At 40.6% G+C, this 26,267-nt stretch overlaps 8 non-coding genes and 1 pseudogene across 8 annotated transcripts; 4 read left to right on the top strand and 5 right to left on the bottom strand.

The window, feature by feature from the left end:
- The first annotated feature begins 824 nt into the window (after nucleotides 1–824).
- Nucleotides 825–943, top strand: LOC116682473 (uncharacterized; annotated as a pseudogene).
- A 1,838-nt stretch (nucleotides 944–2,781) lies between these two features.
- On the bottom strand, nucleotides 2,782–2,854 carry trnav-cac (transfer RNA valine (anticodon CAC)). Its single transcript has one exon. It is a non-coding gene; the product is annotated as a tRNA-Val (tRNA).
- Nucleotides 2,855–4,187: 1,333 nt separating this feature from the next.
- Nucleotides 4,188–4,259, bottom strand: trnaw-cca (transfer RNA tryptophan (anticodon CCA)). The gene has a single exon. It is a non-coding gene; the product is annotated as a tRNA-Trp (tRNA).
- A 7,381-nt stretch (nucleotides 4,260–11,640) lies between these two features.
- trnag-ucc (transfer RNA glycine (anticodon UCC)) lies at nucleotides 11,641–11,712 on the top strand. The gene has a single exon. It is a non-coding gene; the product is annotated as a tRNA-Gly (tRNA).
- Nucleotides 11,713–12,074: 362 nt separating this feature from the next.
- Nucleotides 12,075–12,156, bottom strand: trnal-uag (transfer RNA leucine (anticodon UAG)). Its single transcript has one exon. It is a non-coding gene; the product is annotated as a tRNA-Leu (tRNA).
- Nucleotides 12,157–14,000: 1,844 nt separating this feature from the next.
- Nucleotides 14,001–14,072, bottom strand: trnag-ucc (transfer RNA glycine (anticodon UCC)). Its single transcript has one exon. It is a non-coding gene; the product is annotated as a tRNA-Gly (tRNA).
- Nucleotides 14,073–18,347: 4,275 nt separating this feature from the next.
- Nucleotides 18,348–18,419, top strand: trnaw-cca (transfer RNA tryptophan (anticodon CCA)). Its single transcript has one exon. It is a non-coding gene; the product is annotated as a tRNA-Trp (tRNA).
- A 1,366-nt stretch (nucleotides 18,420–19,785) lies between these two features.
- On the top strand, nucleotides 19,786–19,857 carry trnaw-cca (transfer RNA tryptophan (anticodon CCA)). The gene has a single exon. It is a non-coding gene; the product is annotated as a tRNA-Trp (tRNA).
- A 4,749-nt stretch (nucleotides 19,858–24,606) lies between these two features.
- On the bottom strand, nucleotides 24,607–24,679 carry trnak-cuu (transfer RNA lysine (anticodon CUU)). Its single transcript has one exon. It is a non-coding gene; the product is annotated as a tRNA-Lys (tRNA).
- Nucleotides 24,680–26,267: the final 1,588 nt, after the last annotated feature.

The raw sequence follows: 26,267 nt of genomic DNA on the forward strand, positions 1-26,267 counted from the left end.
ATAGATACAACACTTAAAGAGATTAAAATTATCATTATTCGGTCCCCCTAGTGCTGGACAGGAAGTGGTTAAAGCTTCGGCTCAAAGATGCCTAGGCTCAGCTTGTCCGGCCCTTTTGAACTATGCTTCGCTTGTCGCTCTACAATGCACCATTCAAATATTGCATATTCGCCCCTTCCCAGCATTAGCCCTTGTCTCGGGGCCCATTTGGGGAGCAACAATGAAATAGAAACCTAGGAACCCTTTTGGCTGAATGCCGGGGTCGCTCTGGTAAATCCTGTCAATTTTGACACTTATGACACAAAAGGAAGTTAATAAACACTTAATTAAAATATCTGTTAAATATTTAAGATTTTAAGATGATAATATATGAAAATATGGATTTAGAGTAATTTCTATTAAAATTTGCAATCTGTGGGTCACATAGTGGTCATTTTCTGTAATTTTAGATCAAAATCTGGAATTTGGCAATTTTTAAGGTTTTGCTGCACTCTAGTGGTCGCTCGTGAACTGCTTCCAGAATTCCACATTTTGAATTATTTATTTTGGAATATGGAATCTGGAAGTTCCATTTTCCTGTCTAGTAGATGCGAAAGTGGGTTGGAATGTTGGAAGTGAGATTTTTCAATTCATTGTCAATGCGAAAACTCTACCCCTAACCCTAACCCCCTAACTACTAGCAAGCTACGGAAAAATGTATACGTGAACTATTAGTGTGATTACATGTAGTTCAGTATTCCTCAACCCCAAGATGTTTATTCAACAGTTTTGAGAACCTTTAGGACTTCACATCTAGAAATAGCTGGATTTCGCCCTCTACGGTTGCTTACGGTCACACCACCCTGAAAGCGCCCGCTCTCGTCTGATCTCGGAAGGCAAGCAGGGTTGGGCTGGCTTAGTGCTTGGATGGGAGACTGCCTGGGAATACCTAGTGCTGTAATCTTTTTAGTTAGCATAAGGCACTGTGGCAAAATGTAAATGTGAACTAATAGTGTGATCACATGTAGTTCAGTATTCCTCAACCCCAAGCTGTTTATTCAAGTTTTGAGAACCTTCATGTCTTCACATCTAGAAATAGCTGGATTTCGCCCTGTACGGTTGCTTACGGCCACACCACCCTGAACGTGACCGCTCTCGTTTGATCTCGGAAGCCAAGCAGGGTTGGGCTGGCTTTGTACTTGGATGGGAGACCACCTTGTGCTGTAAGCTTTTTAGTTAGCATAAGGCGCTGTTACTTCTTTGCTGGACGCAGAGCTGACAAGGAAACTGTATAGAGGACGTAACTTTAATGTTGTTCTTTTGGCTTCATCAAACAGTGATCTACAGCGCCCACTGGGGCAGATTGAAGTCCAGTGTCAAGCATTCGGAATCAAAGTCAGCCCCTCCAAATCTCAAAGCTCAGGATTTCTCCCATCGCGTTGGAAGTCAATTGCTGTCCCAAGTGAAGACGTTCTTGCATCTCAAAAGCTTATTTCAAACAGTGCAACTTGTTCCAACACAAAAACCACATTACTACTGAAACTTTGGATGGTACGCCTCCGCCTCTCACACGGAAGACTGGGGTTTTATTTCCCGATGGGGAGATCTATCTACCAGCTGCTAATTATTTCCCAAGGCTACATCGACACTACTACATCTGCCAGAGTAGTTTGGATACGAGGCCTAACCATAGCAAGAGATAGACTTAGACTTAGACTTAGACTGAATCTAGTTTAGACTTAGACTTAGATATGCATTTTTAAAGAATGTATTATAGTGGATATACTCAAAGAAAGACAAAGGTTATACAAAAGGATTGAGAATGATCCTGCTATCAAAGATAGGTTTTCAGTGATGATATGATCACCTACCTCAGGATCCAGGAACGTAGGCAGACGACAGGAAGCTAAGAAGGATCCAAGAATGTAAAACATCAACTATGAGGCTAGGAAGTTGAGGTTCAGGTAATTTAATTCAATTCAATTTTATTTATGTAGCGCCAAATCACAACAACACTTATCTCATTGCGCTTTTCATAAAAGAGCAGGTCCAGACCATCTTCTGTGATGTTATTTAATGAAACCGGAAAATTCCCACCAAGAGCAATCACTAGGCGAAAGAGGCAAGGAAAAACTGAGCCAGCACTAACTATAAGCTTCATCAAAGAGGAAAGTCTCAAGCCTACTCTTAAATGTGGAGACGCAGTCTGCCTCCTGAACCCAAACTGGAACCTGGTTCCACAGGTGAGGAGCTTGATAGCTGAACACTCTGGCTCCCATTCTTCTATTGGAGACTTAAGGAACCACAAGTAACACTGCATTCTTGGAGCGCAGTGCTCTGGTAGGGTAATAAGGTACAATGAGCTCTTTAAGACAAGATGGTGCTTGAACATGAAGAGCTTTTTTAGGTGAGAAGAAAGATTTTAAATTCCATTCTGGATTTTACAGGAAGTTAATGTAGAGAAGCTAAACCAGGAGAGATGTGATCTCTTTTCCTGGTTCCTATCAGAACACGTGCTGCAGCATTCTGGATCAGCTGAAGAATCTTTATGGACTCTTTTAAGCAGCCTGATAATAAAGAATTGGAGTAATCCAGCTTAGAAGTAACAAATGCGTGGACTAGTTTTTCTTCATCAATTTTAGACAGGATATTCCTGAATCTCTGAATGTGATGACTACTGCACTGGGGAAACTTCGGTAGGCCTGGCCACGATTTCACGTCAGGGAGATTTTTCCGTGAAGGTTATGGAGAGTTTAACTTCGCAGAGTTTGATTGTGTAAAGTCAATACAAATAAAGAAATGTGTTTCCGCCCAGTTTCGAACAGGGGACCTTTCGTGTGTGAGGCGAATGTGATAACCACTACACTAAGGAAACATTTATTTTGCATATTTGTGGGAAACTGCACCATTTCTTTTCATTGCAAATGTTCAAAATGCTACAAAATAGAGATTTTAAACTAGATTCAGTCACAGATGCTTTGTCATAGATTTGAATGACAGCAAATATGTAGTAAACATAAATATTTCTACATGCATTGACTGTGGCCTAAATGTTGGAATAGCGCCACCTATTTCTTGATGTGCCAAATATTAAGCTTGGGCATTCCTCGTTAGTATAATGGGCAGTATCTCCGCCTGTCGCGCGGAAGATTGGGGTTCGATTCCCCGACGGCGAGACATTTCTACCAGCTAACCAATGCTACAAGGCCTCGAGGAAGTCCCGGCGAACGCGTGGGACTACTCGGGAAAGCGTGCCTTGGCTCAAGATGTGTTCAGCATGGTAGGAGAACTCCTGATCCTAAATGGGAATATATTCAAGCAATGGAAAGAGCACAACTCCTGGACATGAACATCACCTTACAAGGCGCAGCAGAAGGTGGGAGAGTGTCAAGTCTGGGCACCTTATAATTCCTTTTCTGCTCTTTCCAGATTATGTTGTTCTGTTGGCTTCATCAAACAGTGATCTACAGCGCCCACTGGGGCAGATTGAAGTCCAGTGTCAAGCAATCGGAATCAAAGTCATCTCCTCCAAATCTCAAAGCTCAGGATTTCTCCCATCGGGTTGGGAGTCAATTGCTGTCCCAAGTGAAGACGTTCTTGTATCTCAAAAGCTTATTTCAAACAGTGCAACTTGTTCCAACACAAAACCACATTACTACTGAAACTTTGGATGGTCGCCTCCGCCTCTCACACGGAAGACTGGGGTTTATTTCCCGATGGGGAGATCTATCTACCATCTGCTAATTATTTCCCAAGGTTACATTGACACTACAACATCTGCCAGAGTAGTTTGGATACGAGGCCTAACCATAGCAAAAGACATGCATTTTTTAAGAATGTATTACAATGGATACACTCAAAGAAAGACAAAGGTTTCTGCCAAGGAACAGAGCTACCTGCTCTGGGGGCAGGGGTCAGGAACCAGGGTAAGTGATTTAGAAAGGTATTAGGGATCGTGAATCTCCAACAGAAAACACTGCTCCAAACAGCTCTACTGTAGTCCAGCCTATACTCTGCTCCTGATTGGCTTGTAATCCTTACCTAGGTACTTTGCATGTGCAACTCTCAACAAAGATGGAAGAGAAGTGCGATGCCTCACTCTGTAACAAACAGAGATGTGTTTCAGTTGATTGATGTGCCTTTGATGCTGGTATTCTTGCTGGGGGAGGACCCCCCAACATACTGAGCTACCGCCACCTACTAACGTTTGACCCTGACGTGATTTGAACACGCAACCTTCTGATCTGGAGTCAGACACGCTACCGTTGCGCCACAAGGTCTACAGACTATACTTGTACGGATCAAATTTCTTGTTGATTAATGCATCTACAGATTAACTTTCTTTTTGGTTAATGCATATACACTACCGGTCAAAAGTTTGGGGTCACTTAGAAATTTCTATTGCACTCCATTATAGACAGAATACCAGCTGAGATCAGTTGCATTGCTTTTTTAATCAGGGCAGCAGTAATCAGATTACATTATGTGCTTACATAATTGCAAAAGGGTTCTCCAATGTTTTTCTAGTTAGTTTTTTTTTAATGATATCAGAACATAATGTGCCTTTGGAACGTTGAAAGAATGGTTGTGGATAATGGGCAATGTAGATATTACATTAAAGATCTGCCACCCACTCAGATCAGCTGGTATTCTGTCTATAACGGAGTGGTATGGAAATTTGTAAGTGGCCCCAAACTTTTGACCGGTAGTGTACATGTGTGCATTTCTCCGTGGATTAAGCGTTTTGTTTCTTTCACAGTATTCATGTTGCAAATCAACCTGGTTTTGAATAAAAAACGACACAGAAATCTCCCTTTTTACAAAATATGACTTTTAAGGGATGACTTCCGTTTTCAAAACCTGAACCCTATTTTCTTACTTTTTTGTGTCTAAGTGACTGATATATAACAATCTTTGATTGTTGTGTGAAATGTGATATTGCAATATTGATTATGAATGCTGCAATATCGATATGTTTTCTGATATTTTTAAACATATGTAAAATTACAAAAAAGATTCATAACAAATTAAACAAGTTTTCTTACAACAAAAGGTTTATTTTTACTGACAGTCTGTCGTTGCGCCACAAGGTCTACTTACTAATGCATATACTCATCAACTTTCTTTTTGATTAATGCATATACACATCGACTTTCTTTTTGATTAATGCATATACACATCAACTTTCTTTTGGATTAATGCAAATACACATAAACTTTCTTTTAAGCTGCAGTTCTGGAATGTTAGGTTGCAGTTCTAGAACAATAGGTTGACGTTTTAGAATTTGAACATGCATTGTCACCAGACTTTAGTTTGATCTGAGGAACATGAGGTCAGCACAGGCCATGATCGTAGAATGCAGGCACATTTTAGTCTTGTAAATTACAGGGATTTTTTACACTGGGATGGAACTGCTAATCTTGCGAATGACAGCTGATCTACCCCAATACAGCCACCTGCTACTGTGCAGAACTCAGGGATTCCCACTCTCTAAAACATCACCGCTCAACGTGGGGCTCGAATTTAGACCCTGAGATTAAGAGTCTCATGCTCTACCGACTGAGCTAGCCAGGTAGTTCTTAAGTTTTGAGTTGCGGTCCAAAAATTGTACTTAAAAGTTCTGAAATGTTACAGTTCAAGAATGTTAAGCTGCCATTCTACAATGTTAGCTTTAAATTTTAAAATGTTAAGCTGCAGTTCTAGAATGTTATGTTGAAGTTCTAGAATGTTAAGATGCAGTTCTAGAAAGTTAAGCTGCAGTTCTGGAATGTTAAGTTGCAGTTCTGGAACAATAGGTTGAAGTTGTAGAATTTTAAGAGTTGCGGTCCTAAACTGTTAATTACAGTTCTAAAATGTTACATTGTAGTTCTAGAATGTTAAGTTGCAGTTCTAGAACAATAGGTTTAAGTTTTAGAATTTGAACATGCATTGTCACCAGACTTTAGTTTGATCTGAGGAACAGGAGGTCAGCACAGGCCATGATCGTAGAATTTTACACCGGGATGGAACTGCTAATCTTGCGATTGACAGCCGATCCACCCCAATACAGCCACCTGATACTACTACTAATAATAATAATACGTTTTATTTAAAGACGCCTTTATTGGTACTCAAGGATGCCGCACAGGAAATTCATAAATTATGAACAGCAAAACAAATACTATACAACAGCAAAACAATATTATACAGCAAAACAAAACCTGGGGCCTGTTGCACGAAACAAGGATAAGGGATTAATCCGAGATATTCAAGTTATCCTGGAGGAATTTAGCTTGGACTCGGTTGCACAAAACCAGCCAAGTAACCATGGAGATTTATTCTTTGCGGCTAGCCTGGTCCAGAGCAGGCTAACAGCCGGGCTAAGATTAATCCTGGAGTCTCATGTGTTCAAACAGCTGCCACTCTGATCCAAAATAAACGTGTTTAACAGTTATTCCGTTGTCTTCTGCATGTGCTCTGCTTTATTTTTATTAACCTGCATTAGCCTACTTGTCACTATTGTTGTCGTGAGTTTGATCTAAACCCTACTACTACTTGTTCAGATGTTAGAAATGGTTGCACTGGCACCCTGATGCGGAGTGGAACTTTTCCCAGTGGGATGGTAGTGTGTCGAGGCTGCCTGGCGTGCGGCCGGTGCCCGGTGGTTGCTGCCCGGCGGCAGACCTGTGCGTCGCGTCAGTTTCCTCTCTCTCTGTAAAATTAGAGATGAGCAGCGCAGCGTCCGTGGTCTCAGCTTCAGGTTACAGGACGTGCTCCGAAGATTAAGTGTGACGATATTAATGTAGCGATATTCCAGATGATATTAATGGCCGACTGGTCATATACAGTGTAGTTTACATTCATCACACCGGGAACACCACAATGCTTCTTAATCTTTTTATTTTGGTGCGGTCACTTGTCAGAAGAATAAAAAAACATGAATATTGTTTTACATATATGCTCACAGCGTGTGTTGAAGTCACTTACTACTTTTTCTTGTTGTTGTCCCTTTCTGATTGTTCTGTATGAACATTAATTGTACAAAGAATTAGATATAGCTTATAGAGATTTGTGCATATGGTTGTAAAACCTGTTCTCACGTTGTGGATAAGGGTTTGAAATTAAGCCTAATTCCTCATGGTCCATTTCCCGAGGAACATTAATTCCCTCTGCTCACTTTTGAGGCGAAGGCTATATTTTTACACCCCACACATTCAGTCGGTCCACTATGTTGGGCTTTTTCTCTCCGTTTGATAAGAGCCGTATTTCCCTTTTTGCATATTCTTCCCCTCCTCGTTACTTTCCATTAGAAGCTGCTGCTCATTGGGTGAAACACATGACACATGCGTCTTCTCCATCTCTGCATTAGTAAATCTGTGATCGATACCAGGGTCTATTTAAGAAAGCAGTGAACGTGCACTTATCCCAGCTATCTCCACCTGGATTGACATAGCTTCACCTGTTGATCTGAACGAGATCAAGGGTACAAGCGGCCGAAATGGGTTTCCTCAGGAGGGTGGCTGGCGTCTCCCTTAGAGATAGGGTGAGAAGCTCAGTCATCCGAGAGGAGCTCGGAGTAGAGCCGCTACTCCTTTGCGTTGAAAGGAGCCAGTTGAGGTGGTTCGGGCATCTGGTAAGGATGCCTCCTGGGCGCCTCCCTAGGGAGGTGTTCCAGGCACGTCCAGCTGGGAGGAGGCCTCGGGGAAGACCCAGGACTAGGTGGAGAGATTATATCTCCAACCTGGCCTGGGAACGCCTCGGGATCCCCCAGTCGGAGCTGGTTGATGTGGCTCGGGAAAGGGAAGTTTGGGGTCCCCTACTGGAGCTGCTGCCCCCGCGACCCGATACCGGATAAGCGGATGAAGATGGATGGATGGATGGATGGATGGAATTAATAAGTGTGCTACTTTGGCTCCACTACAGGTCTGTGTGCCGGATTGTTCTGAGGGTGAGATCTTCGACTTCTCCCTTCAGTCCAAGCTTCTCTGCTGCTGCTGGAAGGTGCATTGGGCGCTCAGAACCATCATCTAGTATTGCGTAGGTGTCCATGGTGTGCTTACAGTTATGCAGGATCACTCTGATGACCTTCAGTAGCACCCGATTGGTCGATGCAAGTAAAATACTCCAGCAGCTGTGTTTATGAGGCAACTCCTTTCTGTTGGCTCCTCCTTTGGTGTTTTACAGTTAACATCCTGAAGGACTTGCAAATGTTTTCTTTGACAAAGACCACAAAGTTTCTTGAGCATACACTGTGCTTCCTGATGGGACCTTCCACATGTTTAGATGTTTCTACGTGGATAACTGCCTCCAGAGCCTGCCAAAATGAAGGAATGCCAGACAGCTAGTGGAAAAGCTACAGGCTCTCCTAGCCTCCGGAGGGTTCGAGCTGCACCAGTGGGCCAGTAATGTTTCCAACTTGGTAATCACCTGCCAAAGGAGGCCAGATCAGACTACCCTGAGCTCTGGCTTACTGAAGTAGGTAGGTAGAAGGTAGCGGAGGCTCCATTGTACAGTGTACAAAGTGTACAAACAACATAATTAGGCCAAATGAACAGAAATGGCTGATGAATGAACTTGGTGTATATTGTATTTTAAACGTGCATTTTATGTGCACCCCCACTGCTGCAGTATGTGGACTGTGGGTGCTGCATCAGTGAGGGGTCCAGCAAGCTGCAGACAAGGTTTGGAGAGTGCCCAGACCTCCAGATACAGCTGGACATCCGGTACTTCATGCGAAGGCTGGCTGTCGGGTGTACCACTGACGCTCATTCCCTCTACCCCACCTTCATGAGCTGTCTCTCTGCCTGCATATTTGAGTGGGATGCAGGAGACCTCTCTCTGTTGCGGCGGGCAAAGAGAGAGCAGCTCAGGCAGGAGGGTGTGCCAGCCATGACTGATCATGTGGTGGATGCAAAGATCAGTAAGAAGGAGTCAGTACTGTCTCAGGAGGACACGCGGTGAGGAGGTAATGCTGGTTACATTATTCTAATAATCAACAATGCCAGAAACAATGACAAAGAGTGATAACGTTTTTTAATAAAATACTGGCTTTTGCCTTGCAATAGTTTTTTTCCAATAACATTAACGAGCATTTGATTAGTTAGGGTCCCTGTACGTGTCACGATGTGGAGGACAATTACATGCAGGTAGTGGGGCCGAGAGGTCTAAGGCGCAGGATTTAGGCTTCAGTCTCTCTGGAGGCGTGGCTTCAAATTCCACCACTGCCCTTTGCAAATGTTACATAACTGGAAGATAACCAATGTGATGACTTGCAGTTGTATCAGATGGGGTTAACTCTTATGATATTGCTAGGTAATGTACCTAAAGTTATGAGAGGCAACTTGGTAAACTCCTTGCTGCCTCTGCTGTTTATATCTGTACTCGCAATGCCCTGTTTTCAATAGCCACCAAATCGTAAGTGTTAAATGTGAAATACACATTCATTGCCAAAATTGTCGGTAACTGTGACGGGGCCCATTTTGGACGTCACGGTAGCGATACACTACCTATACCATCCAAAGACTGAGACTGCAGGTAGATGTAATATGCCCGTATGTTTTACGTGTTCATATGTTCTGTTAATTTTCACAATGTTCAAAATCTTCAGTTAACCTAGCCCACAGTAATCCCGTAGCTTTCTTGAGGGCACATTTTAACATCTAAAACTACGGTGATTTACACCACTACTGCTACTGCTACATTCATCAGCTTAGTCTTATCGCCGTCTTCTTGTTCTGTTTTAAGACTACAAACTGACTGTGTGACAGATGTGTAATCTGTCATGTCCTGCCTTCTGAAGCTCTAGCCAGGAGCCATTCATCGCCTAAAACAACATGAGTCATTCCAGTGAGTGAAAAGGAAACTCACATTTACAAAGATAAACTTGATAGATGTGACTCCCTGATGGTCTAGTGGCTAGGATTCGGCGCTCTCACCGCCGCGGGTTCTATTCCCGGTCAGGGAATGGTTAGGACTTGAAAGATTCAGGTATAGGTTTTGAAAGAACAAGTACGTGGATTTGTTTTTGGTTGATTTAGATTTGTCAAATTCTTCCTCATTAGTTTAACGCTAGAACCCCAACACTTTTAAAGAGTACCATTTCCTTTAAATCAGACCCCCGACAGAGGATGTATCCTTTTGTCATCATTGATGGGTCATAAAGACTTCATCTGCCTCTATCTCAATAACAATTCTTTTCGTTTTTTCAAGCAGTAACTTGTGACGGAAAATTACATTTAACCAATGATTTTTATATCAATTGTTCATAATAAGATCTCCAATGCCTCTCAGAGGATATGACTTCTGTATCTTTCCTCAGTGTCTTCTCCTTGTAGGAGACAACTGGATTTGTTATGACTTTGCATTCTCCCACCAAGGACAAAATGGCATAAAGTCTGACAGAAACAGTTGTCTAAAGCGGTGTTTATCACAGCAGGTCCCAGGTCGAGACCATAGCCTATCCAAGAGACAAGATGTCCTTTTTCTGCTAAGATACAACGACCGGTCAGGAAACTTGGACACACGAGGGGCAGATTCAGAAATACGTAAGAGCTCCAACTGTCTGCCTGAGGTCCACTAACTGTTATGTTTAAGATTAAACTGGTTTCCAAACAAGGTTTGGTTTTCCTCTGGGGGCACTGGATATAAAGAGGTGTATTACTGATTGTATTCACACAGAACTGTTGTCACTCTGTGACTCTGTGCATTGTGAAAGCTGTTCTTGTCATCAAATTGTTTTCTCGAGAAAACAATTAAACCTTTTCACCAAATACCAAAACCTGTAATCCAGTTTGCAGCCTGTCTTTATTTTGTTTCAACAAGGTCTCTTCTCCAATACAAAATTCCTCCTTCGCTGTAACAAGAAACTTCCAAAACAAACTTGGCGTTGTCGGCAGGATTTCAAGGAGGTATCAGATGACGGTGCACTCCAAGGATCTGATGGTCACCTGCCTCTAAACCTCGCCAAACATCTTTGAGAGACAGAGGGTCAGAAACCACGCAGAGCTCTGCTGATTCAACTCTGAAATCCAAAAGACAAGGAAGCAATTTCAAACAGCGGGGGTAAGTTAAAGTTTCAATTCTGTCGGATAAATGATTTAAATTGGACATTGAGACAGTTTGTGAGACAAATATTGACTGTGATTTAACTGAGGGATTCGGTGAAAGTTATCTTTTGTTTTGTACAAAACAGGTGAAAAGAGAAGTTAGTTTTTTTCCCAATTCTTTTGGTCACACTTGGCACTATTTCACAACTTTTGTCTGTAATTGTCTATTCTGTCAGGGCTTAACTCTATCTCCCCCACCTCTTCTTTTTTTTTCTTGTTATGTATGACAAGAAGTATTATGCTTTTGGGTCGTCTGTCCATCTCTACATCAAAATCATTTATTCTTTATGGATCCCTGAAGGGAAACTCTGGAAAAGAGTACTCCTTCGAGCCGGAGTTGAACCAGCGACATAAGGATTTCAGCATTATGCCTCTACCGTCCTCCGCTCTACCAACTGAGCTATCAAAGGGCAACAATCTATATGAATGCACTTCCCATTGTTGTGAATGTGATAACACAGGACCCCCTGGAGGGAATTTCTGAATCATCAGGGGCTGTAGCTCAGTGATAGAGCGCACTTCACAGTCTCAATGCCCAGATGTATTACAAGATTTGAAGTGAACATTGTATTGCCCAGCGATGGTGGTATAGTGGTGAGCATAGCTGCCTTCCAAGCAGTTGACCTGGGTTCGATTCCCAGCCATCGCAGTAGTTTTCTTTGAGTGATGTTACTTGATTTTTTTTACAAGAAGTCAGCAGAAAGGTTACTTGCCCAACCTGGTTTGATAAAATCTCTCTGAGCTGCATGATTATGGCCAAAATGATAACGACAATTACTTTGATCAATATGGAGATCACGATTAATTATCACAAGTATTTGCTGATGTTCTACTCCAAAGTGCTGGAAACGAAGGATTCACTATTTGTTGAACCTCAGGTTAACAAGGAACAATCTCAGCAAGGTGATTGATGGATGATTCTAGTTACTACACCAAGTTAAGCCCAAATGCCACAGCTCTAAGACATCACATTGGTTGGCATGTAATAGATTGGTATGTAATAGATGCAAATGGCAGTTGTGGGATTTGAACCCACACCTCCAGAGAGACTGGAGCCTAAATCCAGCGCCTTAGACTACTCGGCCACACTACCTGCAGGAATCAGCTCTCCACATAGTGACAAACACAGGGAACGTAACTAACAGCATGCTTGTTAATGTCATTGGGAAAAAAACCTTCTCAAGGAAAAAGCCAATACTTTATTAAAAAATGTCATCACACTTTGTCATTTTTCTCTGTCATTGATGATTATTAGAATATTGTAACCAGCATTAAGTGAGTTGGTTTAGGTCTGTGTGAATATGGGCTGAGCATTTACCTGGGCTGAACTTGTGAACATCTTCTTTTGCATATTCACTGTAAAGAGCCATTACTCCTCCAACTGCCAACTATTGTTCCAGAGACAATAGGATATACAGTTTTAGATTGTAAGGTAACTGTCAAAGACCAAAGACTTCACTGAAATACCTCAAGTGATCAAAACAGTTTGTCAAAATGGGAAAGGTCTTGTTTTTTATTGCAAATTCCAGCACAGTTCTAAAATTATTCTTTAAAATATGTCCATTTACCATTCAAAAACAAAAGTACAATCATGAAACACATACTATTTAGATAGAATGAACTTGTTCAGGTGGCAATGAAATGATTCCAGAGACGTAGACCCTCTGGCACAGCGAAACTTGGTCAGGACAACACCCACCTTCTTGATAGTACCCGTCTCTGTATGAAGCTGCACACCAGGCAGGTCCTGGATGCACTTGATGTGTTGTTACTGCACACGCCAGATATCACAAAACTGTTGGGTGGAGCCTCATGTATTTACTTTTATTACATCAAGTGACCTGCATACCAATGACCACAAAGTTTTATATGTACATGGTTTCTAAAGGCCACTTGGGTGATCTTTGGGCTGCTCTATGGTCTTCAGCTGGAGGATAAATCCCAGAGTTGGCACACTCCAGGTTATCAAAGCAACACACATCCCTGAGTGGACTTGAACCCCAATCCTTTCAGCTAATAGCCGACTGCGCTGACCTATTGCGCCACAGAGACTACGCCTGCCTGATGTTTAATGAGCGGGAGCTTGATCTTTAAGCCACAAGCATTTGCTTTATGGCTTTTTGAGGTTGAGCTGCACATGTATGCTTATTCGGCTATTTTCCTGTTTATATTTCCTTAGAAATTGGGGAAGCTGACTCATGCGGAAATGTAGAAGCTGGACGTGCATTGTATTGTTCTTACATCTCAATTGGATTCTGACTTTGAAATCAAATATTTGGCATCCAAGAAAATGTTTAAACTGATAATGTATCAGTCATTTTGCTGGTGGTTTCTTGGTCACAGCAACAAGCTTGATCATTGACATACAGTTGCCCGCCACATATCACAAAACTGTTGGGTGGGGCCTTAAGTATTTGCTTGTATTACATCAAGTTTTCCAATAACATTAACAAGCATAACGTTGATTACGGTGCCTGTGTTTGTCATGATGTGGAAATTTGGTAATTGCAGTGTGGCCGAGTGGTCTAAGGTGCTGGATTAAGGCTCCAGTCTCTCTGGAGGCGTGGGTTCAAATCCCACCACTTCCATTTGCATATATTACATAGCTGGAAGGCAACCAATGTCTTACAGCTGTGGCATTTGGCCTGAACTTGGTGAAGTAACTAGAATCATCCATCAATCACCTTGCTGAGATTGTTCCTTGTTAACCTGAGGTTCAACGATTGGTGAAACCTTCCTTTCCAGCACTTTGGACTAGAAAATCAACAAATAATTGTGATAATTAATCGTGATCTCCATATTGATCAAAGTAATTGTCGTTATCATTTTGGCCATAATCATGCAGCTCAAAGAGATTTTATCAAACCAGGTTGGGCAAGTAGCCGTTCTGCTGACTTCTTGTAAAAAAAGAAAGTACCACAACCTAAAAACAGTTACTGCGATGGCTGGGAATCGAACCCAGGTCAACTGCTTGGAAGGCAGCTATGCTCACCACTATACCACCATCGCTGGCCTATGTTATGTTGACTTCAAGTCTTGTAATACATTTGGGCATTGAGACTGGTTCAAATCTGGCTCGAAGGAACAGTCTTTTCCAGAGTTCCCCTTCAGGGATCAATAAAGATTTTCTGATTCTAATGTAGAGATGGACAGACAACCCAAAAGTATAATACTTCTTGCCGAGACATAACAAGAAACAAAAAAACTGACTATTGTAAGTAATGAATGGCTTCATGAATAGACAACCATCATCCCAATGTATGCCATTAACAGTCTATGAGTGGTCAATTAGAGTCCAATGACTTTCTTTGGGGCAACTCCTTTTTCCTCCAGATAGAGCTCATTCAGCATTAGAAAGTACCAGTTAGTACTAAATATCTATTCCAAAACCCCCATTATTTTATTTATTTAGCCAGCGGTGGACTCTGCATCTGTTAGTGTCTGATGATGAACTCACAACCAAGACAACCCCAAAGAGAAGCACTTATGAACACAATGATCATCATTGTCTTTATTTGAGGTGATCTGAATGTGATTACAATGACATCTTAAGTTACAGTCTTAACTTCTCTTCACCAGAAGAGGCTCAGGAGTTTTACGATCGTCGTGTTGCTACACGTAAGTAGCCCAGGCTACTACTTCTGAGGACTGTCCTGCACTGGACGTAACGTTTTCATGCCGCCAGGACACTCGTTGCAGATGCACTCAGGTTATAGTTTCAGTGCTACAAGTTCACTTCTATATGTCCTGCTGGATGTGGTAATATGCCATTTTGAAATAACCTAATTGTTGTTATTATCGGCTAGCAACTCAAGTTGTCTTGTTGACTGTGTGCGTTTATATGCCTGTGTTATGTTTGGGAAGAGCCTAATATATTGAGATAGCAAGAAGGACTACTGGAAGTCTAATTCACGCTAAAGCTGCGGTTCGTCGTAGTTCAGAGGATGAACCTAGAGTGTTTCGTTAGTTGTATAATAGGGATGGGTTGCCGGGTAATGTACTTTTTTTTTTTTTTTTCTCTTCTTGTTTTTCACTTTGTCAAGCGAATGGCCTTTTATGTCACTTCATGGCGTGCTCTGCCACCCATATGGTATCTTTTAGGAAATGAGTGGCACAGTAAGTAGAAATGTGGCAGGGGGATCTGCAGTGCGTTTTACTAGCTGGAATGTTAGAGGTATGAATGGACCAGTGAAAAGGGCCCGGATATTCTCACATCTGAAAAGACTCCATACCAAAATTGCATTTTTACAGGAAACACATCTCCGTGTTCAAGACCATATTTTGCTTAGGAAGGCTTGGGTAGGACAGGTGTATCACTCAAATTTTGGCAGCAGAGCCAGGGGCACGGCAATAATAATTCATAAAAAGGTATTATTCACTCCCTCAGAAATAATTTCGGATCCCCAAGGGCAGTATGTCATAGTAACAGGTAGTCTGTTTCACTCCCTGGTGGCCTTAGTATGCATTTATGCCCCCAACTGGGATGATGCTGATTTCTTTAAGAAAATAATGACCTTGTTGCCCGATTTGAACACACATCATCTAATATTTGGTGGAGATATGAACTGTGTGATGTCCAGAGCAATCTCTAGCTTCATGTCTCATATAGGTTGTATAGACCCTTGGAGGTTTCTGTATCCTTCCAGAAGAGAATTTTCTTATTTCTAGCATGTGCACCAGTCCTACTCTAGGATAGATTACTTTTTTTATTGACAAACACCTTCTGCCTTCAATAAAATCTGTAGAGTACTCCGCCATTGTCGAATCAGATCACGCACCCCTCATACTTGATATTTCCATTGCGCTTAACTATCCCGCAAGGTCTGCTTGGAGGTTGAACACAACATTACTTTCAGATACAAACTTTTGTCAGTACGTCTCACAATCAATAGACGATTTCCTTTTGTTTAATCAGACGGACTCTATAACACCATCCGTACTATGGGAAACATTAAAAGTGGTACTACGGGGACAAATAATATCATTTTCGGTATCACGAAATAAAGACAGGAGACGGACACAGGAAAAAATAGCCGATTCCATTTTGAAAATTGATCATCAATATTCAAAGACCCCATCGCCCGAGCTATACAAAGAAAAATTGAACCTTAAGGCACAATATGATCTACTGTCTACGGAAAAGATAGAAAGAAATCTGTTAAGGTCACGTTCATTTTTCTACGAACATGGGGAAAAGGCAGGGCGCCTTCTTGCCCATCAGTTGAAGGGTAAATCTGCATCCAGACTTATTCCTACTATCAGGAGGGCACCTCAAGAAGTGACAATGGACCCGCAAGAAATCAACAGCACCTTTGAGAAATATTACTCAGATCTATACAAATCAGACTTCCCCCACAATGTCTCTGATATGACGGAATTTTTAGAAAACTTGGGCGCTCCAACAATTACACAAGTCCAAAGAGAAAGCCTAGAAAGACCTCTAAATAAACAGGAAGTAGAAAATTCAATTAAAGACATGCAGAGCGGTAAGAGTCCTGGGCCAGACGGCTATCCAATTGAGTTTTATAAAAAGTTTTCCTTGCAGCTCACGCCTCTGCTTGTCAACATGTTTAACCACTCCTTTGAACAGTCATCCCTCCCACGGAGCCTCACGGAGGCACTCATCACAGTTTTACTAAAGCCGGGCAAAGATGCAATGGACTGCAGCTCTTATAGGCCTATATCGTTGCTGAATGCAGATGTTAAAATTCTTTCTAAAGTCCTGGCCGTTAGAATAAGTTCTGTCATTCCAGACATAATTTCAGTTGATCAGACAGGTTTCATTAAAGGGCGCCATTCATTTGTCAACGTCCGTGGACTTTTAAATGTGGTTCACTCTCCAGCATCTGGAGTTGCTCCAGAAGTGGTAGTATCCCTTGACGCAGAGAAGGCTTTTGACAGGTTGAATGGGGCTATCTCTTCCCCGTGTTGGACAAGTTCGGGTTCGGTCCAAAATTCGTCTCCTGGGTCCGGCAATTATACTCGTCCCCTAAGGCTGCAGTAGTCACTAATAATTTGTGTTTGCAATATTTTTCACTGTTCAGAGGGACGCGTCAGGGTTGCCCTCTCAGTCCGTTGCTGTTCGTCCTAGCGATAGAACCCCTGTCAATAAAGCTTCGAAACACACAGTCCATACAGGGTATTATTAGGATGGGAGTGGAACATAACGTCTCTTTGTATGCTGATGATCTCTTAATTTATGTAACGGACCCATTGTCCTCTACACCTATAATTTTGAAAACTCTGGAGGTCTTTGGTAGTTTTTCTGGGTATAAAATTAATTTCTCAAAAAGCATGTGTTTCCCTATTAATGAGAAGGCGCTTCAAATACAAGATACGGACTTGCCCTTTCATATTTCAAAATCAGGATTTAAGTATCTAGGAATCCATGTCACCCCCTCTTTCTCTGGTTTGCTAGATGCAAATTTTACTCCAATACTTGGGAGACTAAAATCTGACCTCCAGCGATGGAGCACCATTTATTTATCTCTAGCTGGAAGAGTTAACTGTGTTAAAATTAACGTGTTGCCTCGGTTTCTATATTTATTTCAAAATCTTCCGGTCTTCCTTCCAAAGTCTTTCTTTCGAGCAACAGAAAAGTTACTTTCAAGCTTTCTATGGGGAGGTAAAACTCCAAGGTTGCGTAAAAAATTCCTTGAAAGACCAAGACAAAGGGGTGGGCTCGCCCTCCCAAATTTAAGGATTTACTATTGGGCTGCAAACGTACAAAAAGTTGTTTACTGGTTTCGACATCCTGAGGCAGACTGGTGTAGTGCAGAGGCCAAGTTTTGTAAACTGGCGTCACTTGCTTCATTGATTACGTTAAGACTCCCTCTCTCCCCGACACATTTCACTTCTAGTCCGGTAGTAAGCGCGACTCTTAATAAAAATATTTTAAATAAGCAAATTTTTTACATAAGCTATACCCTCCTCAGAATAAATCCCCTGTATTGTCCATGAGGATGTGGAAAGCATCGGTGGCCCTGCTTACTAGCCTGCGCGTTCACGGCAGGCTCTGCCGTGGGGGAGGAGCTGTGGAGGGGGGGCTGTAGCGCAGCGGAGAGCAAGGGGGAGGGACCTGTAAGGTGTGCTTGTTCAAATTTTTTGGCTAAGTCCACGTTTTCTCAGAACTCCCTACTGCAGCTTTAATCCACGGAGAAATGCACACATGTATATGCATTAACCAAAAAAGAAAGTTAATCTGTAGGTATTAATCAGAAAAGAAGTTAATATGTACATGCATTAATCAAAAAGAAATTTGATCTGTATAAGCATTAGTCAGCAGACCTTGTGGCGCAACGGTAGCGTGTCTGACTCCAGATCAGAAGGTTGCGTGTTCAAATCACGTCAGGGTCAAATGTTGATGGGTGACAGTAGCTCAGTATGTGGTAGTTGGGCGTACTCCCTCAGCAAGGATTTGAGAATCAAAGTCTTCAACTCCTGTATTAATATAGGCTTTTATGCACCAATTTACATATACATCTAATACCTAATATTCACTTCAGACACCTGAAAGACATCAAACATCTGAAACACATCAAACACCTGAAAGACATCAAACACATCCAACACTGGAAGCACAAACAGATCAAACACGTGAAACATGTCAATCACATCAAAGACATTAAACACGTGAAACACATCAAACATCTTAAACAGATAAAACACGTCAAACGCCTGAAACTAATCAAACACATCAAATGCCTGAAAGACATCAAACATCTGAAACATATCAAACACTTGAAACACATCAAACACCTGAAACAAATCAAACACCTAAAACACATCAAACACATCAAAGACATCAAGCACCTGAAAAATATAAAAAACATCAAAAACCTGAAACACATAAAACACATCAAAGACATCAACACCTGAAACACATAAAAGACATTAAACACATCAAAGACCTGAAACACATCAAATAACAGAAACACAAACACATCAAACAGCTTAAACACATAGAACACCGGAAGCACAAACACATAAAAAACATAAAACACATCGAAGACATCAAACACCAGAAACACATCAAAAACATCAAACACCTGAAACACATCAAACACCTGAAACCCATCAAAAACCTAAAAAACATCAAACACCTGAAACACATCAAAAACCTAAAACACATGAAACACCTGAAACACCTGAAAGATATCAAACACATGAAACACCTGAAACAAATCAAACACCTTAAACACATCATATACCTGAAACACATCAAACAACTCAAACACCTGAAACAAATTGAACACCTGAAACACATCAAACACATGAAACATATCAAGCACCTGAAACACATCAAACACCTGAAACACATCAAAAAACACAAAAAAAATCAAAGACCTGAAATACATCAAACACATCAAACACCTGAAACACGTTAAACAACTGACACACATCAACCACATCAAACACCTGAAACACAACAAACACCTGAAACACATCAAAGACATAAAATACATTAACACCTGAAACACATTAATTACCAGCTTCAGGTAAGTAGGCCTCAAAGACCAACTGCTTTTGCGTCGCACGGTCCCTGCGTACTGGAAGCGAGGCCTAAAACTTAAATCAGTCACTTAGACACAAAAAGTAAGGAAATAGGGTTCAGGTTTTGAAAAACAAAAGTCATCACTTGAAAGTCATATATTAAAAAGGGAGATTTCTGTGCCTTTTTGAATTCAAAACCAGGTTTGATCTGTACATGCATCAGTCAGCAGACCTTGTGGCGCAAAGGTAGTGCGTCTGACTCCAGATCAGAAGGTTGTGTGTTCAAATCACGTCAGGGTCAAATGTTGATGGGTGGCAGTAGCTCAATATGTGGTGGTTGGGTGTCCTCCCCCAGCAATAATTTGAACATCGGTTTCATTTCCTGTATTAAATTAGACTTTTATGCACCAATTTACAAATACATCTAATACCTAATACCTGAAACACATCAAACACATTTAACACCTGAAACACCTGAATCACTACAGACACCTGAAACCCATCAAACACATTCAACACCTGAAACACATCAAACACTTCAAACACCTGAAAAACATCAAACACCTGAAACACATCAAACACATCAATCACCTGAAACACATCAAACACCTGAATCACATATAACACCCGAAACACATCAATTCAAAACATGTGAGGGTCAAAAGCTGATGGGTGGCAGTAGCTCAATATGTGGTAATTAGGTGTCCTCCCCCACCAAGGATTTCAGCATCAAAGGCACATCAATCATGTGAAATACATAAAACACTCCTCTGTTTTAGTTACAGAGTGAGGAATCACACTTCTCTTCCATCTTTGTTGAGAGTTGCACATGCGCAGTACCTAGGTAAGGATTACAAGCCAATCAGGAGCAGAGTATAGGCTGGACTACAGTAGAGCTGTTTGGAATCAGTGTTTTCTTTTGGAGATTCATGATCCCTAATACCTTTCTAAACCACTTACCCTGGTCCCTGACCCCTGACCCCAGAGCTGGTAGCTCTGTTCCTTGGCGGAGCCAGTTGGGCCCCCTGCTCTGGCTGGCTGGAGCTCAGAGGCTTCAGGTGAGGAGGCCTCAAAGACCAACTGCTTTTGCAGCATCTGGTCCTAGTCTTCTGGAAGCGAGGCCTCCAAAGACAAGCTGCTTTCGCAGCGCCTAGTCTCTGCCGAAGCTTCTGGCCTCCAGCTGCCCGGAGCAGAACCCTGAACTTAAAGACTCAACACGGCTTGTACATATAAGGTTCTCTATGGATGTTTTGTGACCTCACTCATGACGTCATCATGAACTCACAGCTGATTGGTCAGTAGTTCTTTTGATGTATTATAGAATGCTGTGATGTCATACACCGTAGACAATTCCAGTCTATAAGACTTTTCTAATTTTATTTTTATTTATTTTTGAGGGATGAAAACAAAATACATTGTAAAAAAGTATGAGAATATACACATCACACTATAAATGTGTAAATTAATTTAACGTGTATAGAGCAGACATATTTTCACATGTAAATTGGTAAATATTATATTTGATTATTAATAGCTTTGATAGCAGGATCATTCTCAATACTTTTGTAAAACCTTTGTCTTTCTGGGAGTATATCCACTATAATACATTCTTAAAAAAGTTCATATCTTTTGCTATGGTTAGGCCTCGTATCCAAACTACTCTGGCAGATGATACTAGTGTCGATGTAGCCTTGGAAAATAATTAGCAGCTGGTAGATAGATCTCCCCATCGGGAAATAAAACCCCAGTCTTCTGCGTGAGAGGCGGAGGCGACCATCCAAAGTTTCAGTAGTTTTTGTGTTGGAACAAGTTTCACTGTTTGAAATAAGCTTTTGAGATACAAGAACGTCTTCACTTGGGACAGCAATTGACTCCCAACCCGATGGGAGAAATCCTGAGCTTTGAGATTTGGAGGGGCTGACTTTGATTCCGAATGCTTGACACTGGACTTCAATCTGCCCCAGTGGGCGCTGTAGATCACTGTTTGATGAAGCCAAAAGAACAAAATAATCTGGAAAGAGCAGAAAAGGAATTACAAAGTGCCCAGACTTGACACTCTCCCACCTTCTGCTGCGCCTTGTGAGGTGCTGTTCATGTCCAGTAGATATGCTTTTTCCATCGCTTGACAATATTCCCATTTAGAGCCAGGAGTTCTCCTCCCATGCTGAACACAGCTGGAGCCAAGGCCCACTTTCCCGAGAAGTCTTACGCGTTCGCTGGGACTTCCTCGAGAAATTGTAGCATTGGTTAGCTGGTAGAAAAGTCTCCCCGTCGGGGAATCGAACCCCAATCTTCCGCGTGACAGGCGGAGATACTGTCCATTATACATCAAGAAATAGGTGGCGCTATTCCAACATTCAGACCGCAGTCAATGCATGTAGAAATATTTAGGTTTACTACATATTTGCTGTCATTCAAATACATGACAAAGCATCTGTGACTGAATCTAGTTTAAAATCTCTATTTTGTAGCATTTTGAACATTTGCAGTAAAATAAAAAATGTGCATTTTCCCACAAATATGCAAAATAAATGCATTTCGTCAGTTTCCGTAGTGTAATGGTTATCACGTTTGCCTAACACGCGAAAGGTACCCAGTTCGTAACAGGGCGGAAACACATTTCTTTGTTTTTATTAACTTCGCACAGTCAAACTCTGCGAAGTTAAACTCTCCATAACCTTCACGGAAAAATCTCCCTGACGTGAAATCGTGGCCAGGCCTACCGAAGTTTCCCCAGTGCAGTAGTCATCACATTCAGAGATTCAGGAATATCCGGTCTAAAATTGATGCAGAAAAACTAGTCCATGCATTTGTTACTTCTAAGCTGGATTACTCCAATTCTTTATTATCAGGCTGCTTAAAAGAGTCCATAAAGATTCTTCAGCTGATCCAGAATGCTGCAGCACGTGTTCTGATAGGAACCAGGAAAAGAGATCACATCTCTCCGGGTTTTGCTTCTCTGCATTAACTTCCTGTAAAATCCAGAATAGAATTTAAAATCTTTCTTCTCACCTACAAAGCTCTTCATGTTCAAGCACCATCTTATCTTAATGAAAAAGAAAGTTGATGTGTTTATGCATTTATTAAAAAGAAAGTTGATGTCATAATGAATTGTGATGAAAATCAAAAAGAAAGTTGATGTGTATATGCACTTACAGTTCTACAATGTTATTTTGTAGTTCTCGAATGTTAGGTTTAATTTCTAGAATGTTAAGCGGTCGATCTAGAATGTTAGGTTCTAGAAAGATAACTTTCAGTTCTGGAATGTTAAGTCTCAGTTCTGGAACAACAACAGGCATTGTCACCAGACTTTAGTATGATCTGAGGAACAGGATGTCAGCACATGCCATGATCGTAGAATGCAGGCACATTTTAGTCTGGTAAATAACAGGTATTTTTACACTGGGATGGAAGTGCTAATTTTGCAATCGATAGCTGATCTTCCCCAATACAGCCACCTGATACTATGCAGAACTCACGGATTCCCACTCTCTAAAACACAACCGCCCAACGTGGGGCTCGAACCCACGACCCTGAGATTAAGAGTCTCATGCTCTACCGACTGAGCTAGCCAAACACTTCTTAAGATTTAAGTTGCGGTTCTAAAATGCTACTTAAAATTTCTGAAATGTAACAGTTCCAGAATATTACTTGGCAGTTCTAGAATGTTAAACTGCAGTTCCAGAAAGTTAGGTTAAAGTTCTAGAATGTCACTTGGCAATTCTAGAATGTTAGGCTCAAGTTCTAGAATGTTAAGGTGCCATTCTTGAATGTTAGCTCTAAGTTCTAGAATGTTAAGCTGCAGTTCTAGAATGTCACTTGGCAATTCTAGAATGTTAGGCTGAAGTTCTAGAATGTTAAGCTGCAGCTCTAGAATGTTAAGTTTAAGTCCTAGAATGTTAAGCTGCAGTTCTAGAAAGTTAAGCTTCCATTCTAAAATGATAAGTTACAATTCAAGAACAATAGGTTGAAGTTTTAGAACTTTTATAATGTTAGGTTTAAGTTCTCGAATGTCAGTATGCAGTTCTTGAATGTTAGGTTGAAGTTCAAGAATGTTAATTCATTACACTTCTAAAAGGTTACATTGTAGTTCTAGAATGGTAAAATGCCGTTTTAGAACGTTAAGCTACCATTCTAGAATGTTAAGTTGCAATTCAAGAACAATAGGTTGAAGTTTTAAACATTTTATAAGTTGTGGTTCTAAAACGTTACTTACAGTTCTAAAAAGTTACATTTTAGTTCTAGAATGGTAAGATGTCATTTTACAAAGTCAAGCTGCCTTTCTAGAACGTTAAGTTGCAATTCAAGAACAATAGTTTGACATTTTACAAATTTTATAAGTTGTGGTCCTAAAATGTTACTTACAAATCTAAAAGGTTACAATGTAGTTTTACAATGGTAAGCTGCAGTTTTATAATGTAAAGTGGCAATTCTAGAATGTTAAACTGCAGTTCTGAAATGTTAAGTTACAGTTATAGAACAATAGGATGTAGTTTTAGAATTTTAAGAGTTATGGTCCTAAATGTTACTTATAGTTCTGCAATGATATTTTGTTGTTGTAGGATGTTAGGTTTCAGTCCTACAAAGTTAATATGCAGTTGTAGAATATTAGGTTTAAGTTCAAGAATGTTAAGCTGCAGTTCTGGAACAATAGGTTGTAGTTTTAGAATTTTAAGAGTTATAGTACTAAAATGTTACTTACAGTTCTACAATGTTATTTTGTAGTTCTCGAATGTTAGGTTTAATTTCTAGAATGTTAAGCGGTCGATCTAGAATGTTAGGTTCTAGAAAGTTAACTTTCAGTTCTGGAATGTTAAGTCTCAGTTCTGGAACAACAACAGGCATTGTCACCAGACTTTCGTATGATCTGAGGAACAGGATGTCAGCACATGACATGATCGTAGAATGCAGGCACATTTTAGTCTGGTAAATAACATGTATTTTTACACTGGGATGGAAGTGCTAATTTTGCAATCGACAGCTGATCTTCCCCAATACAGCCACCTGATACTATGCAGAACTCACGGATTCCCACTCTCTAAAACACAACCGCCCAACGTGGGGCTCGAACCCACGACCCTGAGATTAAGAGTCTCATGCTCTACCGACTGAGCTAGCCAGGCACTTCTTAAGATTTGAGTTGCAGTTCTAAAATGTTACTTAAAATTTCTGAAATGTAACAGTTCCAGAATATTACTTGGCAGTTCTAGAATGTTAAGCTGCAGTTCCAGAAAGTTAGGTTAAAGTTCTAGAATGTCACTTGGCAATTCTAGAATTTTAGGCTGAAGTTCTAGAATGTTAAGGTGCCATTCTTGAATGTTAGCTCTAAGTTCTAGAATGTTAAGCGGCAGTTCTAGAATGTTGGATGTAAGTTCTAGAATGTTAGGCTGCAGTTCTAGAAAGTTAAGCTTCCATTCTAAAATGATAAGTTACAATTCAAGAACAATAGGTTGAAGTTTTAGAACTTTTATAATGTTAGGTTTAAGTTCTCGAATGTCAGTATGCAGTTCTAGAATGTTAGGTTGAAGTTCAAGAATGTTAATTCATTACACTTCTAAAAGGTTACATTGTAGTTCTAGAATGGGAAGCTGCACTTATAGAATGTTAAGTTGCAATTCTAGAATGTTAAACGGCAGTTCTGAAATGTTAAGTTGCAGTTCTAGAACAATAGGATGTAGTTTCAAGAATTTTAAGAATTATGGTGCCAAAATGTTGTTAACAGTTCTACAATGTCATGTTGTGGTTGTAGAATGTTAGGTTTGAGAATGTTAATATGCAGTTCTAGAATATTAGGTTGAAGTTCAAGAATGTAAAGCTATCAATCTAGATTCTTAGGTCAAAGTTCTAGAAAATTAAGCTGTCGATCTAGAATGTTAGGTCAAAGTCCTAGAATATTAAACTGCCAATCTAGAATGTTAGGACAAAGTTCTCGAATGTTAAGCTGTATTTCTAGAATGTTAAGTTCCAATTCCAGAACAATAGGTTGAAGTTTTAGAATTCTTTTAAGTTGCGGTCCTAAAATGTTGCTTACAGTTCTAAAAGGTTACATTGTAGTTCTAAAATGGTAAGTTGCAGTTCTAGAATGTTAAGCTGCCATTCTAGAATGTTAAATTGCAATTCAAGAACAATAGGTTGAAGTTTTAAACATTTTATAAGTTGTGGTCCTAAACTGTTACTTACAGTTCTAAAAAGTTACATTTTAGTTCTAGAATGGTAAGCTGCAGTTTTATAATGTAAAGTGGCAATTCTAGAATGTTAAACTGCAGTTCTGAAATGTTAAGTTGCAGTTATAGAACAATAGGATGTAGTTTTAGAATTTTAAGAGTTATGGTCCTAAAATGTTACTTATAGTTCTGCAATGATATTTTGTTGATGTAGGATGTTAGGTTTCAGTCCTACAAAGTTAATATGCAGTTGTAGAATATTAGGTTTAAGTTCAAGAATGTTAAGCTGCAGTTCTGGAACAATAGGTTGTAGTTTTAGAATTTTAAGAGTTATAGTACTAAAATGTTACTTACAGTTCTACAATGTTATTTTGTAGTTCTCGAATGTTAGGTTTAATTTCTAGAATGTTAAGCGGTCGATCTAGAATGTTAGGTTCTAGAAAGTTAACTTTCAGTTCTGGAATGTTAAGTCTCAGTTCTGGAACAACAACAGGCATTGTCACCAGACTTTCGTATGATCTGAGGAACAGGATGTCAGCACATGCCA

The sequence above is a fragment of the Etheostoma spectabile genome, unplaced genomic scaffold (assembly GCF_008692095.1).
Source record: "Etheostoma spectabile isolate EspeVRDwgs_2016 unplaced genomic scaffold, UIUC_Espe_1.0 scaffold00018802, whole genome shotgun sequence".
NCBI lineage: Eukaryota > Metazoa > Chordata > Actinopteri > Perciformes > Percidae > Etheostoma > Etheostoma spectabile.